The sequence below is a fragment of the Apium graveolens genome, chromosome 6, assembly GCF_009905375.1.
Source record: "Apium graveolens cultivar Ventura chromosome 6, ASM990537v1, whole genome shotgun sequence".
Taxonomy (NCBI): domain Eukaryota; kingdom Viridiplantae; phylum Streptophyta; class Magnoliopsida; order Apiales; family Apiaceae; genus Apium; species Apium graveolens.
Genome location: NC_133652.1, coordinates 166,212,168 through 166,227,983, shown reverse-complemented (window position 1 = coordinate 166,227,983; position 15,816 = coordinate 166,212,168).

Sequence of the window (15,816 nt, the reverse complement as noted above, 5' to 3'; positions counted from 1 at the left end):
CTCTCTCTAAACTTCTTCTCATCTTCCTCAATATCTCCAGTACTCCCAATATGTGGTAGCTCTCGAATCCATCCTCGTATATGCTATTGCTCCATAAAATATGTCTCAAAGTGATGGTATGGAACAGGGTGTGGGGTAAACTGAAAAGATGTACTCACAGCTGAATGTCCAGTTGAACCAGAATCAGCAGGTGGGGGTCCTTGCATAGGTGATTTCACAGCAAGGGTAGTAAAATAGATTGAAGAGGTGCAGTTGTCACCATAGGAGGTAATACAGCTAATACTGGTAGAGGAACAAGGTGTGAATCAAATCTGGGTGAAGATAACGGTCCTCAAACAGAAGGCTCCGAATGATCAGATAGAAAAAGGATAATAGGATCTGTCATCGCTGTTATCTAGAAATCAACTCTACAAGATAAGAATCTCGAATTGCAACACAAATCATACCAAAAACCTACTGTACAATTGCACTCAACCTCTCGATGTCCTATCTTTCTATTTCTTATTCCTAATCCTAACCCTCTACCCAATCCCGACAATCTAGGCTTGTTTCAGTGACTTATAACCTGTAGCTCTTATGCCAACATGTGGCGCCCTCCAAACCCGGATCAGAAGTTTGGGGGTTCACAACACACATACAATATATAATGTAAGAACTCTGATTTTTGTAATATTTTAAAACTTCAGTGAATAGTAACTGGAACTAATTATGTAGTACGTATGGAGTTCATCACAAATATGAATAGTTGAATTTTGGAAATCCGAGATCATATTCTTGTTTATCGAGGAAAATAAGTGAATGTAAAAGCCGTCGGAATTCGAACATCCACGATTATACTACGTGTTTTTGTATCCATAAGGAATGGCGTAGAACCGGGAATACTACATGAAATAAATATTATATCAAGGTGTTTCTATGATCAAGAGAAAGGAATAGAATTGGTTAAAGGATTATAAGCAATAAAAGAATTCACTACGAAATGAAATATTATGCGAGAAAACTATGAGAATAAAACGACAAGTGCATGAGTGTAAATTAAATAAGAAGTGAATGGAATCCATGTAAGGTGGCCATGCAAGAACCTACACCCAACTAGTAGTTAGAAGTGTAGCTAGTAGTTAGTAAATCAAACTAGAATAGTAGCATGAATAGTGTAGGGGAGACAAGAAGTACCATGCACCATGCTTCTACTTTTCTACTCTACCACACAAATAATCAAGCCAAACCTCCACTTTTCTTTTGTCCAAATAATTATATATCAACTCATACTTCTATTTTACACCACACCACTCAAGTACCCAAGTCAAGAAAAGCTGCCACACTCCTCATTACCAGCAGTTCGGATTTTCAGACCAAGGGGGAAAGAAAAATTTATAACTTGAGTTTTAGAGCTTCATAAATCATGAAATTTGGACCATAGCTTCTTCATTACATATAAAAGGTACGTGCAAATTTTTATGGCCATTCATTAAAGATTTCATAGGTAAATCGTGGTCTAAATTTGGGCATGTTTTTGTTGGTTAGAAACTAAGTTATGTTCTTGATGTTTTCTTGTTAGTTTAAGGCTTGTTAAGGATAGATCAAGCTTCTCCAAGGTTAATACACTCTTCCTAGGTGTTCTAAGGATCAAATAAAGGTATAACTCTTCACCCTTAAAGATTTTATGGTTGAATTTTAAGGATTATGTTATATAGTTTCAAGATTCAAAAGATTGTGAGTGCTTGAGGTTTATGTGTCTAAATCTTGTTAAGTTTTAAAGATTATGAGATGTGATTCTTGGATGTTACACTAGATGATGTAGAGAATGAGTAGATGAGTGAATCTTGAGAAGTCAAAAGTGTTGTGTTGGTCATAAGTAGTGATTGTGTCAAGAACAAGTAGTAGAAATGGAATGTGGAGCCTATTGCACTTGGTCTTCCTTCTGCAGTATATTCGGCCATGTAAATGTTTGAAACTTGTGAGTCACTGGCCATTACTGGGTAGATCTTTATTTTTAGTTTCTGTACATGTGTGGATTGTCACGAGGGGATTTACGGTTTAGAAGTTATGACCGTTTTAGTGTAGAGCGTTCAAACGAAAAGCCAACTGCACATAGGCCACTTGCATGATAATTTTGAAAGGCTAAAAATGATTTCGGAATCTTGGAAAAATTATGATAATTAAATAATGCAGCAAGGAAGACTTTCCAAAAAGAATTTTAAGAAAATAGTAATTTTTCGATTTTATAAAAATGATTTAGTGAAGCGAATCGATAATCACGTACTAACTAAGATCGTTGGTTATTGATTTTAGATCGCCAACAAAAGCCCCGAGACCATACCACTCCTAGCACTCGAGGCAAGTTTACGAAACCCTATCACAAATTATCCATGATATATATATTGTTGTGATATTGATGCCATGATTTACAGTTTGAAAATATATGCTTGTCTGTGATATCAATACATTCAAATTACGCGATTGTTTACGAAAACAAACTTCGTTTTATACGAGTATGAGAAATTGAAATGAAATTTTTTAATATAATACAAGATAGTGGGAGTCGGAGATATTTTTAAATCGATTTAATTCCGGAACGAGCTGGACTCGAAAGATTTCTATTTCAATAAACAAAGTACTTTCACGTAACATACATATTAAGCGAATGATTGAGATTTGATTTATAACTATAAGAGATAATCGAATATTCACTCAAGGGATATCCTATTTGATTAGTTATTTATAAGTAATACCTAAAGAGTTACTAAAATATCTGGAAAATATTTAAAGAGATATTGAAAAGTTTTTAAATCAATTCACTCTATCTAAAACATATGTAACCATTCAAAGGATAATTTTTAGATGTCAAATCCTGTCTTAAGTATTTAATTAAGATGTTATCAATTCATTGAACCTTATTGAGAAACATTTAGTACTTAAGGTTTTATCAATTCATTGAACCCTTCTTAAAAATATTATGAGAACGTAAATATTTGATATTCCGTACTTCTAAAAATCATTTAAAAATAGACATAGTTCCCAAGGATACTTTCTAAATTATTCAAAATTCTCGGAAGAGATCAATCATCTGAAACCTATCAAAACCTTAGGGAACTTAGTCTAGAAGCATAAGGGTTTTGCTTCCTCGCTCAACGAAAAACAAGTGAACAGTATATGTAAAACTCTACTACAGTTAAGGGTTTGAAAATGATTTTAAAATTCAAAACTCCGAGAACTCCCAAGGATCAATTGAATTAAAAGTGATGAATAAATCATCTTATTTAAAGGTCAACTCAGAACGATCTATTCCTTCGATAAAGGATTTTATGTAAATGATATAATTGTTTTGGGACTGGAATGTGGCATGCCCTGTAATAACCCCAATTTTTGAGAAATTTTGAAACCCTTATGAATAGTGTTTTTGCTGAACGAGAAAACTTTTCATGCCACACTATGTAGGGGTTCTGTTATGGATATTCTGAGATTTTATTAGTACTCTATATGGTATATAAGTGTATGTAAAGATCGTCAGAATCCAATTCCGAACACTTTGGTTTTTCCCGGAAATCCACAAGATACAGAGAGAATTGAGTATAAGGTAACAGGATAAAAAGGATTTAAATTAAAGGATTATAATAGAGGATCATAAAAAGGAATATAATGTATTGAGAAAGGTTAAGGGAACCTAAGTAATAAGATCCCGGGTATGATCCTTCAAACGATAAACGAGAACGAAAGTTAAGCGAACCGTATAACAGATCAGCGGTCATTAGGCAAACGATTAGGAAGTTAATCAAAGGGATTAGTGGGAATGATGTCATCCAACCAATAGAAAGAGGACAAGGAAGGGAGGATGACATCATGAGGGTGACACAAGCATGACAAGGGAAGGAAGGAGGTGTGGTTGAATGAGAACCACACAAATTCAAGGGCAAGAAGGTAATTGACTAAAGCAAATACAAAAACCAAGCAACCAAGCCAAGTAAATTCATTCTTCATCAAAAATCAAAAAGAACGAAGGCATTAGTTCTTCATTGCTCACGGCTTTTCACTATTCAAAAGGCAAGAAAAATTCAAAATCAAAGATCCAAGCTTCCTAAATTGGTAAGATAATTCCCTAACCATCTTCATGCTTAGTTAGGACTATATCATGAGTTTAAGCCATTAATTCCTTCTCAATCTTCTTCATTTAATCAAAGAAGAAGACTATGAATAGTGTTTTCAAGTTTTTTTAACTTGAAGTTTTCTTGTTTTTCTTGAAGATCCAAGCTTTCCTAAGACTTCTCAAAGCTTCTTAAGGCTTCCTAGCTCCTCCCACCACTTCAAGGAAGGTATACCATCTCCAAACCCTAGATCCCTATGTATTATAAGATGATTTTAATTAGTAGGATGATATTGTAGCTTGTTGTGGTGATTTAGAGTTTGGGATTTGGAATGGTAGTGAAATGGAATGGTAAATGTTGTGGTTTTGATTAAAAGAACTTAAGTATGATTAAAGTTAAGCTTAGGCATAAGTAGGAATGATTAAATTGAATTGGTTGGGGTTGTTATGATGTGATAAGGATGGATGTTGGTTGTATGTTGGATTTGAGGTTGGTTTGTGGTTGGTTTTGAATGGCTTAAAATTGGGAAATCGCGTAAACATAGCCGTCGTAACGTCCGATTTTCTTTGGACTGTTTTTGTGCATAGCATTAGGACCCGAGAACCCCCTGCTAGATTATGACCACTGCCATGATTAGATAGCTCATGTTACGAGCTTCGTTTTGATATGTAGTTCGTTCGATTCCGATGCACGGTTTAGGAGAAACGACCGTTTCAAGTAACGGCGTTTCGCGAACGAAACTTTTTCCCTCGCCTTACTTTGAAACATAGGTTAAAGACCAAAAAGGGTTAATTAATGCATGAAACATTTAAGGTAAGTGTGTTAGGCAGTTGGTAAGACACTCGCGAAGGAATCGCCTTAAAACTCGTAAAGGTTAAATTATTAAAAATGGTGGAGCCGAGGGTACTCGAGTGACTTAAGAGAATCAGTAAGCACAAAACGAGCGTTAGAGTCTGAGTTGGTTAGAGTATAGATGTACAAGTGACTTTGGTTTAATTCCAACTTACTTGTTGTTTATAGGTTACCAGACTCGTCCCGAGCCATTCGTAACCCCCAGTCGCTCAGGCAAGTTTTCTACCCGTTATACTGTTGTTGTGATGTAAATATATGTATATGCATTATCTTGTGATAAGTGCATGATTGTTATTAGCAAATTTTGCGATATATTGGAGCATGCTGATATGGTATATATGCATGTCTGTTTCGTAATCTTGATATATATCTGTTGATTCAATTGATTCAGTTGATAATACCTATGCTAGAGGATAGCGGTAATTTGCATATACCCTTAGTATAGGGACCCAAAGGTGGAAATATTTTCTAAAACCGGGAGTCGAGGATCCCAAGTAGATTTTGTACATATGGATATAAATATATATATATATATACTTATATATATATATATGGTCATAGTTTTCAAAACTATTAATCGAATAAGGTTTATTCGATAACTTTAACTTTATTTTATTAATGAATATTATCTTGAATATTCATTCGAGGACTTATGACTCAGCTTATTTTATTTATTGAATATTATTTGAATATTCATTTGAGGATCTATGACTCCGATTATTTTCTGAGATATATTCTTTATTTTATTAAAGAATAAGGTGTCGATAATCAAACTCACTTTTGATTATTCAAATAAAGATAGTACTTTCGTATAGGTATATCTTTGGATATTTAATATTCATTTCAAGTATAAGTTTCAAAACTTCTACTTCAATTATTTTTATAAAGATTATTCTTTATGGAAATATTATTTAAATAATAATATTCAGATATTTTCTAATATATTGGGACTGATTTATTTTGTTAAATCAGCATTACTCCAAACATTCTTGAAAATGTTTTGCGAGTCTTCAAAATGATTTTTAAAAGTTAGAGCGGATCCCAAAACTCATTTTTATATTTAAGATCCTCCTTTCGAAGGGGATTTAAATACTCGCTCAAAACCTGAGGGATCCGGCTCTGTGGTGTGTTTTATATTCGCAACAAGGTTGCTGTTTTGATAAATGAATTGATTACTTACCCAACACTCGGGAAGTAAAATTCTTGGAACAAGTTAATCCATTAACAGGCATCGCCTGGGAAATATCGGTGAGTTCTCCTTTCCAAATAGATACGACTTCTTGGTGGAGCCGTATCAACAAGTTTCTACTTGGGGAAAGTGGGGACGAGCTTTACGTTTCAGAGTCATGGATTTCATCTGAACTAGGAGTGGCGTAAGTGGCCGAGTAGCGTCGGCCCAGCCTTATTATATTGGCCCAAATGGCCTGGAAGTTCCGCTAAGGCGGTCCATTCCTTAGGAGTTCAGTGTTCGGTTGACAAGTAAATCCGACAGGTTCTCCTCTACATGTAGAAAATGGTGGGGTTGCACTACTACGACTGATCATCGTAAGTGGTCTTCCTGGCGCGGCAAACTCCCGTAATGAGTTCATCATCCAATTGGATATTTCTGCAACACTACCCAGAGCACTTCGATAGAAAGGCTACAGTTGGGCGATTGTTGAGTGTTGGCAGGGTCAAGTTTTCAAAATGATGTTTGCATCAAATGAAGTATCTCATAACTTCATTTTATTTTGATGATATTTTAAAGGTTGAATCTATTCAAGTATTATCTTGTAGTCTCATCTATGTGATGAACTTTTGAACTAATTATAACTTGAACGGTGGTAGTTCAAGTAGTATTTGGAAAGGATATAAGTATATTGGAGTATCTTGTAACTTCATCTTTTAAACTTATATCTAGTAAATGATTATCTTATGCATGGCAAAGATTTTCAGAAAAAAAAATGTTGAGACAAGGTTAGATATATGAGATCACCTTGCAACGATATTTTTTATACAGTTATACACTGGGACTTTGTGTATATTATGCATGGAAGAGGACTTCCAATATTTTGAAAAGTATATATGTATATATACTGAATATTTTGCGACTTCATCGCATTAAGATATCAAACTTGGTTCATTTCTTTTGACCAAGACTTTCATGAGTATTATGAGTAGGCTCATATATTGTTAATCATTATACATATTATTTTGGTGGGCTTGCTGCTCACCCTTGCTTTCTTCTTTCATCACACAACATCAGATAGATAAGATGAACAGGACCAAGCTCCCAATTCGCAAGCGGATAGGAAACGTTCTGCAGCTTTCCGGAAGCGTTCAGGCCGCTGTAGCTGAGGTAGAAATTACCAATAGGCTAAGTTTTCAACTAGTAATGTACCAGACTTATGTATATTATGAATTGTAATAATGGCAAAGAAATGTAAATTTATTCAGAAACCTTTTTAAGGTGTATTGACTTAATTGTGGAATAAAACGACTTGTGATTATTTTTGGATATTCATCTCTGAGACTATAACTTGTGGTGTGTGTGTGTATATTGTGGGGTCACAGTAAAGAGTAGTTGATTGTTTAATAAGATTGGGTGTTGTTAAGGGAAGTGGAACTCGTGACGACCCGGATCCCCGACCTCGGATCTGGGGGTGTTACAGAAATGGTATCAGAGCTAAGCGTTATAAACCTCAGAGATGATGGGACGTTAAGATAATAAGTTCACTAAGATAATAAGAACTCTTGCCAAGTTCATAGTCGGGCTACCTAACGTAGCACTGACAGATAAAACCCTTATGGGAACCCTTATAAGTATCGTGATAGTAACATAGTTCGTTCTCGTATAGGGCAGCGGAGCACCGAACCTTGAGGTTCAGGAGCATCAACATGAGGATGTTTTATTACAAGTTGGAGATCAAATTGTGAATCCGATGGAGTACCCTAATGAGGGACCGGATGAGGTTCAGATAGAGAATGTTGCGGTTGAGGATGTTATTCCGGAAAGGATTGTGGCTGAGGAGGATCTCATGGAGGATCCTGATGAGAATGAAGAGAGGACCGCTGAGGAACTGATGACCGTAGTCAGGGCGACTACCAGAGCAAGAATGGCCGCGAGGGTGGCACTAGAGGATGAAGAGTTACCAAGGGCACAAAGGTTAATGAGGGCAGAAAGAGTGGGGCCTTCCACGACCCCAATTATACCAGTATCAGACCCTCTTCCAGAGGCTCCTGTAGACATCCATGAGGTTCCACCAATTCCTGTCCCATCCCCTGTACAGAGCCCAGCACATACTGAGGAAATGCCACCTTTATCCCCTGAACCATTGTCACCTGATACCGTGCTTGGTTATCCATTTGGATCTCCTGGGTCTGCACCACCCGCACCCCATGGACTGCTAGATGCTACCACTCAGGCTTCTCTTATCGCCAATTATTATATGACTTTGGGTGGCCTGTCTGAGGCCCGTAATGTTAGGAGTGATCTATTGGATCGACTTACTGCACCAAGGATTGAGGGCGGGATACTTCCGGCAGGATTAGCGTATAGCATGGAAAGGATTGAGGCTACCACCCGTGTTACAGCTAGAGGCCATCTTGAGGGTCAGGTCGATTCGGCTCTACTTGCGACTATCTTAGACCTCATCACCTCTGTGATGGAGCAGGTTAGGGATGTCGTGCGTGCTCGCATCTCTTAATCCATGGTAGTGTGTAGAGCCAGAGCAATCAAACAAGGGTTTCATGTAGCACCGCTATTGGAGGATTAGCCTAAGTTATGAATGATTAGTTTTAATGATGAGATGACTATCTACGGTAGTACTTTTGGGATAGGAGCGATAAGTTCAAATGATGTAACCCTCTGTAATATGTTCAGTTGTTGTACCCTCGAACAAATGGTTATGTATATATTCGTTAATTTCAGTTCAGGTCAGTTTGTTTGTGATAAATCACATTGTTAATTGCTCTATTAACACTTAAGAGAGTGTCATGAAGTTTATCGAACTTAAGAATTCATGATTTGCAATCGTGCAAGGACTAAACGAAGGGGAAGACTTAAGCAAAGTAAGTAAGACAAATATCCGGAGATTCTCAAAATTTTCCAAGTAATATGCCCCCACAAGGAAAAAGATTAAGGGCAAACCTGGAACGTGATAATCAGGGAGGTTGCAATTAAGATATAAAGAACCCGGAATATAATAAAGTGGAAAATGAAGATTTTAAATTAAAAGATGACTCTAATTATGGGGAGTAGGAAGAAATATTTAGACTAAGAAAGCAAAAGTCGAGCGAGATAAGGAGACCCGAGATGGTACTCCTATACAGAAATTCATGAACCTGTCTAAACAGAACTTATATTTTATTCCCAACCACCACCTTGAGGAAACAATATGGTGTGAAATTCTTTCATGACCTTTAAATCACTAAGCTCTCAGAGTTCCAAGGAACAGGCTGACCCAGCCGAGGCAAGAACCTGGCTAAAGGAAATATAGGAATCATTTGAGATTCAAAATGATTGATGAACCACCAAAGACCGTTTTTGTCACTTACCCTCCTAAGAGAGAGACCACCCGTTGGTGAAAGACCAAGAAAGGCACGGAGCCAGAGGTTAGAATAAACTGATTTAAGTCCAGTCAATTGTTTTCGGGAAAGTAATTCCCAAAGATAAGGAGATAGTGTAAAAGCTTTAGAGCCAGAATAAAGGCAGATAAGTATGATAAATTATGAATCTAAGTTGTAAAAGTTGTCAAGATTTGTTCTGAGGACACGAATCCAGAATGACGGGATGTTTGAAATCAATGCTTATATTGTGATTGGTTTGTGAAATAATGATAAGAGAAAGGAAAATAAAAAGAAACTGAAGTGGAGAGGAATATAAAGGCAATAGAGTTTGAGGAATGATAAGGGAGTTGGGTATGAGGAAACCCTAAAGACTCATAGCAATAGAAATAGAAAAGTATGTAATCGTTAGGATGATGATCCACCATGAGTTAAAATTGATGGTTGAAGGCATAAGAGATACATATATTGTACCCCCTTTAAGTTGGGAGGATTCAAGGAAACCTTGAGATAGTTCGAAGGATAAATATTGAGACACGGATAGACTGAGGAGACAAGAAAGTAAGAAATGAGGAAAAATTGGATGAAGGAAGTGACCTTCAATAATGTGAAATGTAAGACCGGTGGCTCGATACCCAGAAAGGGAGACGCCAGGTATGGGAGGTATCCCAACATTGAGGTGACTGTTGAGATAAACAACAAAAGTAAATAAGGAATTATTAAGAAGAAGTTCACGTTGAACATGACCAATATCTTCCAGAACATCCATGTTATCATTACCAAATCAGGAAAGAAAAGCGGATGACCATTGTTATCTTTTGGAGGCCATATGGATTGACCTCAATTTGAATAAGGATGCTATTATGAAGTTAGGTATAGACTATCGAGGTGGGAATGATGAATAAGATAATCTATCAAGGATATATGACTTGATTTATCCATGGAAGGACGCAGGTACCTTTTAAAGGTGGAATTAAGGATAGAACATTGGTAACTTAAAATGAATCCTAGGGGACTGCATAAAGGTTGGCATGTCACCCTTAATAGGGACAGTATGAGTTTTGACAGTATGATTGGGAAAGGGTTAAGATAACAACAACCTTTAAGAATCAGTGGAGAAATTTTTCAGAAGAATATAGACAATGGTTCTAGTATTAGTAGATGGTATTGTGATATGCCCTGTATCTAGGGAATACAGGAGGAACGATTGAAGGATAACCTTATAGGTTTTACAAGGAGAAAGGTAATATTCAAAATTCTCAAGAATAGAAATGTTGATAAAGGAAATATGACGTAATTATAATGTTGCCAAGTGAGGCACGTGCTAAACCACGAGAAAGTATGGATCGAACCAGTAATGGTCGAAATTGTTCAGGGCAATTAGGACTTAAGATAAAAGATGTTCTAATTATGATTGAGCGTCAGTCATGACAGTGATTACTGTAACACCCCCAGATCCGGGGTCGGGGATCCGGGTTGTCACGGTCTTTCTTTCCACAATATCACTTCACTTAATTAATAATAAATAACCTCATGCTGTGACCCCATACTAACACACACCACAACCCGTTATAGTCTCAGAGATGAAATTGAAATAAGTACAAGTCTTTGAATCCACAATTTAAAATTATTACAACCCAAAATGATTACTTGATAATTTACAGTTAATTGCCATTATCTGCCACAAGTTATAATTATACATAATTTGATTCTCAAAAGTAGATGGTCTGAACTACAATGGATCTACCTCTGCAGCTATAGCAGCTACAACATCATCGGGAAGACGATGGGCGCTTCCCACGCGCTTGCGCTGGGTCTGCTGGAGTCTGGCCATCTCTCCTAACTGTTGTTGTGTGATGAAGAAATAAAGCAAGAGTGAGCCTTACAGCTCGCAAGATAATATACATAGTGATAACAATAGTATAAGTATCTAAATGGATACTCACTAGAATCTTTATCGTGTGTAAGATAATTACTTACTAGATATGAGTAAAAACAAGGAATGAAGTTACCAATACTTCACCACACTTATATCATTTATAAAGCTACTTGAACTACCACCGTTCAAAGTATTATAAGTTTTAAGAAAAAAACATCCCATAGATGAGACCACAAGTTAAGACTTGAATAGATTCAATCTTTGAAATAATTTTGAATGAAAAAGTTATGAGATACTTCATTCAATGGATACACCAGTAAAAATGTTTGACCCTGTCAATGCTTCGGCAACCACCCATTAGTAGCCTTTCAATCGAAATGCTATGGGTAGTGTTGCAGAATTATCCAAATGGATGATGAACTCATTACGGGAGTTTACCGCGCCAGGAAGACCACTTACGATGATCAGTCGTAGTAGTACAACCCCACCATTTTCTACATGTAGAGGAGAACCTGCCGGATTTACTTGTCAACCGAACACTGAACTCCTAAGGAATGGACCGCCTTAGCGGAACTTCCAGGCCATTTGGGCCAATATGATAAGGCTGGGCCGGCGCTACTCGACCACTTACGCCACTCCTAGTTCAGATGAAATCCATGACTCTGAAACGTAAAGCTCGTTCCCCCTTTCCCCAAGTAGAAACTTGTTGATACGGCTTCACCAAGAAGTCGTATCTAGTTGGAAAGGAAAACTCACCGATATTTCCCAGGCGATGCCTATTAATGGATTAACTTGTTCCAAGAATTTTACTTCCCGAATATTGGGTAAGTAATCAAAAACTCTTTTACCAAGACAGCAACCTTGTTGCGAATATAAAATACACCACAGAGCCGGATTCCCCAGGTTTTGAGCGAGTATTTAAATCCCCTTAAAAAGGAAGATCTTAAATATAAAAATGAGTTTTGGGATCCGCTCTAACTTTTAAAAATCATTTTGAAGACTCGAAAACACTTTAAAGAGTGTTTGGAGTAAAACTGATTTAATGAAGTAAATCAGTCCCTAGTATATTTAGAAAATGTCTGAATATTATTATTTAAATAATATTCCCACAAAGAATTATCTTTATAAAAATAATTGAAGTAGAAGTATTAAAACTTATACTTGAAACGAGTATTAAATAATCAAAGATATACTTATATGAAAGTATTATCTTTATTTGAATAATCGAAAATAAGTTTGATTATTGACACCTTATTCTTTAATAAAATAAAGAATATATTGCAGTAATAAGCGGAGTCATAATACCTCGAATGAATATTATAAATAATATTCATAAAATAAAGGAGTCATACATCCTCAAATGAATATCCAAGTAATATCCAATAATAATATAAAAGAGTCATAAGCCCTCGAATGAATATTCAAAATAATATTCAATAATAAAATAAAGGAGTCATAAGTCCTCAGATGAATATTCGAAATAATATTCAATAATAAAATAAAGGAGTCATAAGTCCTCGGATGAATATTCGAAATAATATTCAATAATAAAATAAAGTTAAAGTTATCGAATAAACCTTATTCGATTAATAGTTTGGAAAACTATAACCATATATATATATAAATATATATATATATATATCCATATCCATATATACAAAATCTACTCGGGATCCTCGACTCCCGGTTTTAGAAAATATTTTCACCTTTGGGTCCCTATACTAAGGGTATATGCAAGTTACCGCTATCCTCTAGCATAGGTATTATCAACTGAACCAACAGATATATATATGGAAAGAATGCGAAACAGGCATGCATATATATATACCATAGCAGCATGCTTCAATATATTGCATCATTTGCTAATTAACCAACATGCATCTATCGCAAGATAATGCAAATACATATATTCATCACAACAACAGTTATAACGGGTAGAAAACTTGCCTGAGCGACTTGGGGTGATAAAAGGCTCGGGACGAGTTTGGTAACCTATAAACAACAAGTAAGTTGGAATTAAACCAAAATCACTTGTAAACCTATACTTTAACTAACTTAGACTCTAACGCTTGTTTTGCGCTCACCGATTCGCTTAAGTCACTCGGGTACCCTCGGCTCCACCATTTTTAATAATTTAACCTTTACGAGTTTTAAGGCGATTCCTTCGCGGGTGTCTTACCAACTGCCTAACACACTTACCATAAATGTTTCATACATTAATTAACCATTTTTGGTCTTTAACCTATGTTTCAAAGTAAGGCGAGGGAAAAAGTTTTGTTCGCGAAATGCCGTTACTTGAAACGGTCGTTTCTCCTAAACCGTGCATCGGAATCGAACGAACTACATATCAAAACGAAGCTCGTAACATGAGCTATCTAATCATGGCAGTGGTCATAATCTAGCAGGGGGTTCTCGGGTCCTAATGCTATGCACAAAAACAGTCCAAAGAAAATCGGACGTTACGACGGCTATGTTTACGCGATTTCCAATATTTTAAACCATTCAAAACCATCCCAAGTCAACCTCAAATACAACATACAACCAACATCCATCCTTATCACATCATAACAACCCCAACCAATTCAATTTAATCAATCATAATTATGCCTAAACTTAACTTTAATCATACTTAAGTTCTTTTAATCAAAACCACAACATTTACCATTCCATTTCACTACCATTCCAAATCCCAAACTCTAAATCATAACAACAAGCTACAATATCAACCCACTAATCAAAATCATCTTATAATATATAGGAATCTAGGGTTTGGAGATGGTATACCTTCCTTGAAGTGGTGGGTGGAGCTAGGAAGCCTTAAGAAGCTTTGAGAAGTCTTAAGAATGCTTGGATCTTCAAGAAAAACAAGAAAAAGTTTAAGTTAAAAACTTGAAAACACTATTCATTGTCTTCTTCTTTGATTAAAGGAAGAAGATTGAGAAGGAATTAATGGCTTAAACTCATGATATAGTCCTAACTAAGCATGAAGATGATTAGGGAATTATCTTACCAATTTAGGAAGCTTGGATCTTGGATTTTGAATTTCTCTTGCCTTTTGAATAGTGAAAAGCCGTGAGCAATGAAGAACAAAGCCTTGGTTGCTTTTGATTTTTTGATGAAAATGATTTTACTTGGCTTGGTTGATTGGTTTTTGTGCTTGCTTTAGTCAATTACTTTCTTGCCCTTGAAATTGTGTGGTTACAAAGCTACCACACCTCCTTCCTTCCCATGTCATGCTTATGTCATCCTCATGATGTCATCCTCCCTTCCTTGTCCTCTTTCTATTGGTTGGATGACATCATTCCCACTAATCCCTATGATTAACTTCCTAATCATTTGCCTAATGACCGCTAATCTGTTATACGGTTCGCTTAACTTTCGTTCTCGTTTATCATTTGAAGGATCATACCCGGGATCTTATTACTTAGGTTCCCTTAACCTTTCTCAATACATTATATTCCTTTTTATGATCCTCTATTATAATCCTTTAATTTAAATCCTTTTTATCCTGTTACCTTATACTCAATTCTCTCCGTATCTTGTGGATTTCCGGGAAAAACCAAAGTGTTCGGAATTGGATTCTGACGATCTTTACATACACTTATATACTACATAGAGTACTAATAATATCCCAGAATATCCATAACAGAACCCCTACATAGTGTGGCGTGAAAAGTTTTCTCATTCAGCTAAAACACTATTCACAAGGGTTACAAAAAGTTGAAAATTTTGGGGTTATTACAGTCTCCCCTCCTTAAAAGGATTCCGTCCCGGAATCAAACAGAAAACAAATGGGGGTACTTTTCTAGCATTGTGCTCTCTAGTTCCCAAGTTGATTCTTCCACGTTATGATTCTGCCATAGTACTCTGACTAGCTTGATCACTTTGTTCCGAAGCACCTGCTCCTTCTTATCCATAATCCTTACTGGCTTCTCCACGTAAGTTAGATCTGGCTGCATATCCACCTGCTCGTACTCCACTATGTGCCTGGCATCCCGATGATACCTCCTTAGCATTGACACATGGAACACATTATGAACTTGTTGCAAATTAGGGGGTAGGGCTAGCTCGTAAGCTAACTTTCCAATCCGTCTTAATATCTCAAAAGGTCCAATGTATCTTGGGCTTAGTTTTCCCTTCTTTCCGAACCTCATTAATCCCTTCCAAGGGGATACTTTCAGCAGTACTAAGTCCCCTACTTCATATTCCTTGTCCTTTCGGGCTAGGTCTGCATATTTCTTTTGTCTGTCTTGGGCTGCTACAAGTCGCCCTCTGATAAGATCCACTATATCTTTGGTCCTTTGGACCACTTCGGGTCCGAGCATCTTCCGCTCTCCTACTTCATCCCAGTATAAGGGAGATCGACACCTTCTTCCGTACAGGGCCTCATAAGGCGGCATTCCGATGCTAGCATGAAAGCTATTGTTATAAGAAAACTCGATCAACGGCAAGTGATCA